Here is a 5138-nt window from a genome sequence, read left to right on the forward strand (position 1 = left end):
CAATAGTTCAGGCCTTAAAGAAATGGAGGCATTATTTATTGCCAAAGGAATTTGTTTTGTATACTGATCATCAGGCATTACAGTACCTAAATAGCCAAGGTAAATTGAATCAGAGGCATATGAAGTGGGTAGAATTCTTGCAGAGTTATACATTTGTGTTGAAGCATAGAAGTGGAAAATCTAACAGGGTTGCAGATGCATTACGTAGGAGAATGCTTTTTCTTACAACAATGCAAGTTGAAGTAGTTGGGTTTGATGAACTCAAGAATTTGTACCCCGAGGATCCTAATTTTGCTGAAGCATGGAAAGCTTGTAAAGAACCTGTTGCTATAGATAGAACCAAGTGGTTAGACTATTTGATTCAGGATGTCATGTTGTTCAAAGGTAGTCAATTGTGCATTCCAAGGAGTTCCATGAGGGAAAATCTGATTAAGGAGAAACACAGTGGAGGGATGGCAAGACATTTTGGTCGGGAGAAGACCATTGCCATTCTTAGAGAACATTATTTTTGGCCTCAAATTACACAAGATGTGAAGAAGTTTGTACAGAGTTGCCAGGTTTGTCAAGTTGCCAAGGGGTTTAGTCAAAATACTGGCCTATATCAGCCATTGCTTGTTCCATCAAGGCCATGGGAGGAGATAAGTATGGATTTTGTTCTTGGATTGCCAAGGACACAAAGGGGTAATGACTTAGTATTTGTGGTGGTTGATAGGTTCTCCAAAATAGCACATTTCATTCCATGCCACAAAACTCATGATGTTGTCCATATTGCAGACTTGTTTTTCAAAGAGGTGGTAAGACTACATGGTCTTCCAAGGAGTATAGTTTCTGACTGAGATACTAAATTTGTGGGGTATTTCTGGAGGACATTGTGGAAGAAGTTGAGAACAGACTTGAAATTCAGTTCCACGCATCACCCACAGACTGATGGCCAAACAGAAGTGGTAAATAGAAGTCTGGGCAATTTGCTGAGATGTTTAGTTGGAGATAAGCCCAAGGGATGGGATTTGATTCTACCACAGGTAGATTTTGCTTATAATAACTCTGTAAATAAGAGTACTGGAAAATCACCATTTCAAATTGTATATGGGAATAGCCCAAGGACTGCACCAGAATTGAGGAAGATAGAACAAGGGGAGAGGACAAGTGCTGAAGCTGAGGAATTTTCTGAACACATCAAGCGTCTACATGAGGAGGTTCAAGCACACATTATCAAGATGAATCAAGAGTATAAAGCTAGGGCTGATGAAAGGAGAAGACATAAGGAATTCCAAGTAGGGGATCTAGTCATGGTGCACTTACAAAAAGAAAGATTTCTAGTTGGTACTTACAACAAGCTGAAAATGAAGAAATTTGGCCTCTGCAAAGTTTTGAAGAAACATAACTCAGGAAATGCATATGAGGTGGAGCTTCCAGATGGTATTCACATTTCTCCCATTTTCAACATTGCAGATTTAACTGAGTATCATGATGATGGTGCAGATGAGGAGCTGGTTTTAGAGCCATGTCCAATTCCTGCTTCTAAGAAGGAGGAGATAGAAGACATTCTAGATCATCGTGTGGGTAGGAGTACCAGAAATAGGCAGTATGAAGAGTATTTGGTCAAATGGAAAGGATGACTGATCGAGGACTCAACTTGGATTTCAGTAGCTAAGGTTTCCCATTTGGGATTTCCTCTACCATCCATAAAATGATAGGGTCACTTTTCAATCTACCCTGGGTGTCTGATGCAGGAGCATCCAGAGGTATAAGGGCAATCCTATGTCACCTAAAAAAATGTACTTAGACTTAGTTTTTGTTTTATGTCTTTACAGTTTTGGATACCCATTTGGCTCAAATAAAGGTTCCAACTCTCATAGTTCAACTATCAGTGCGTTTGAAAATCCCAAAAAAATAGGAGCATGTATTTGGGCCATCATTTCGGTAAACTAGAAGGTGTGAATTGGCCAAATGAATGTAATCATGATTTAAAGCATTCCAAAAAAAGAATCAGGTCAATAGGCCCCACAGTTTGAAAGTTATTGCAGTTTTTCGGGTTTTGGAGACCTCCTAAGAATGCCTTAAAGTCAGGTTTGGGGCATTAAATGACCTCAAAAAGGGTCAAAAAATGGGGGACAAGTGAAGCTGGTCCATAGGACTATAGAGCGCTTCAAGAGCTTTCTAAAAATGTAAACGGTTCATCAATCGGAGCTACGGTTCAAAAGTTATGCCTCCCGGAAGTTCGGCTACTGTTTCTGGATTCTTCTAGATTTGCACCGACTTCTAACGCAGCTTCTGGAACCTTCTATTTTGTCGGTGGATGCCTACTAGCACTTTCTAGAATGTACTCCTAGTCCTTAACCCTCCGGGGTCTATTTAAAGAGATTTCTGGCATTGTAAAAGGTAGTTCGGATTGGAGCTTGAGAGGAGGTGCTAAAAGGAGAAATATTCTCCAGATTTATGCTATTGTAAGCCCGTAGGGCATGTTTTGAAGTTTATTTTCTCTGCACTATTTGTACTAGCTTATTTTATCAGTTAATATAATTCCACTTTTCTATTGTGTCCATTCTGTTGTTGGGTTGTGTCCCCATCAGACATACATTAAGGAGAAATCCATTTATGATGACTCATAGTTTCAATGTAAAGGCCCCCTTTGTATTTAATTTTTTTTTGACATAGACCATTGGAAAATTTGAAATATGTGCAACTTTGTTTGATAAAGCCAGCCATTTGATACATGTTGCAAACTTGAAAAGTATGAATAAAAAATGCCTTCTACCTTCTCCTTAATCCACTACTGAGGATTCAAAACCAAAGGTCCTCAATGGAGAATGCCTATGGAAGAAACCATTTAGTATGGAGGTGCATACTTGAAGTTCCTCCACTCACAAGAAGCTTGAGGGAATCCAAACATGCTAGTGCAGACCATAGGAGGAGGTAGAGTACCCACATTTAAAGAAGAGAAATTCAACACACACCTTATGTTGAGGAGGGAGCAGAGCACTCCCATGGTGTTGTAGAAGCTCGAGTAGTCCACGACAAGATACAAGACATCCATGATAGGAGACAGTCATGTAGGTAAAAGACACACATTAGAAGGAGCGAAACCCATCAATATTCCTTTCCTCCACTTGCCCACTATTATGTCCTAAGAAATCATAGTTATATATTAAAATTGGAGGTAGAGGAGGTCAATTTCATATTTATTGCCAAAGTCACTTATAATTGGCAATTAGAGTATGATGAAGCAGAACCATCGAGTGCTAACAATGCATGGTGGGTAGAGAAAAATAAGTTTGGCTCGAGTAGAGTATCCTTTTAGGCCCAAATTCATTGACCAAGCTGGCTTTGATAATGTGTAGGTCATGAGTAGAGAAGGGGAAAACTTCTAAGGTAACATCTGGGAAAATATGGATGCTCACAAGATTATTATATCTCAAACCATTCATTCAAATTGAGTGTAGGTAGAAGAAAAAGTGGGAAATAAAGGGTGAGATAGTAATGGAGGTGGTCTCTAGTTTGAAGGAGTAAAATGTATCACAAAGATTATTACATATAATCCCATGTTGATGCTATGAGGGGAGCACCTGTGTCTTAAATACATAAACACACATTGACTAGAGTGTCTTAAGTGGACACTTATGAAAGGCACATGACTTGTGTGGAGGGGCTCGCCTATACTATTGGTAGTTGGAAGTCAACAAATTTTGACCAATCTTGCACAAGAGTAAGAAGTGCCACATGGCATCCCTTTGTAGGTTGTCGTAAGTTCACAAAGTGGAGAGAGAGGACCACGATGTTATGATGGCATAAGATTGTGAAGCAAAGTTTGAAGACTCAAGATGATACGAAGCAATTGGGAGATTGGGAGGCTTCAACCAAAGGGTTAAGATGCTATGAGAACTGCATAGCTATAAGTATGAAAATATGAGGCTACCATGTTACAAAATGATCATGGAGAGGAGATGTTAGGAGATCGTAAGAAGAAAATGTGATAGGTAAGATGTTTAGACATTGGTGTATAGTCATAGGATGAAATATTGAGTCTTGAGATCTCACTATTTATTATGAGATTGTGACTTCATAACATCGGGAAGTTCATATTCAAATATTTCAAAATATTTTGAATGTTACATATGGTGATGTGGGTCCTACCTAGTGACTTGACCAATGAGAATCTACCATATGGTGCCTAGGGATTGGAAAGAGAGAAAATGTGAAAAATATAAAATAGAAAATTAAAATGAGATGTATGTTCATTTTGAAAATTAAAAGATTTCAATTAAGTTTGAAATATTATATAGTTTTAACTATTTATTTTTAAATTTTTTTCAATTTAAAATGCCCAAGTCATGGCCTAGGGCCTAGTTTTTCAAATCAACTTCAAGGGTACATTTTTTAATTTGAAATATGTAGTATTATATACCACTAGTTTAGGAGAGGATGAATTCTTCATTTTTGCAGTTAGATTTTGTACAAGTCTCCTTTGGTAGAAGCTAGAAGTAGTTTTTGTTTTGTTTTGAAGATACCTTCAATAATAATGAAGATTTTTCTATTTCAAATGGAATGGGATTAGATTGTGATCAAATTTGGATGGAATCAAATTCATTGATGACCATAAAGAATAGAATTAAATGTTTTAAACATAGTTGTTTAGATAGAGTTTTGTCGGTAGGAGGCAATCAAATTTTCATGACAAGAGTAGTAGAAGATAAGCAAGATCAAATTAAAAGATCTGCACTTTCTGGATGCATAATATATTTTCCTTTAGAAAGGGGTTTCTCATCACTTTTAAATAGATATATTAGATACTCTGCAACAACATTAATGAGTTTTCATTGCTGATAGATGAGGGAATAGACAATTTTTATAGAATCAAGATGAAGAGTTTTAGCAGGACAGATGGCAATATGAGAATCTGACCTAGAAGCCTTCTTCTTCTTTATATATTCATTCTTTTTTCCCATTTTAAGGGTTCCAATTTTTGGGTTGAGAGTCTCCCCAGCTACTGTGAGACCATAGTTGGTTCCAATTCCATTTTCTAGTTATTGTGATACCAATATTCAATAGTTTTCTCTATTATGAACAACAATATTGTAATTCTTTTGAAGCATTTAAGTTATACAATCATCCTTTGTGTATCCTCTAAGTTTTTTCAT

Source organism: Cupressus sempervirens, chromosome 8 (genome assembly GCF_028749045.1).
Source record: "Cupressus sempervirens isolate cs-2001-9-10 chromosome 8, ASM2874904v1, whole genome shotgun sequence".
NCBI lineage: Eukaryota > Viridiplantae > Streptophyta > Pinopsida > Cupressales > Cupressaceae > Cupressus > Cupressus sempervirens.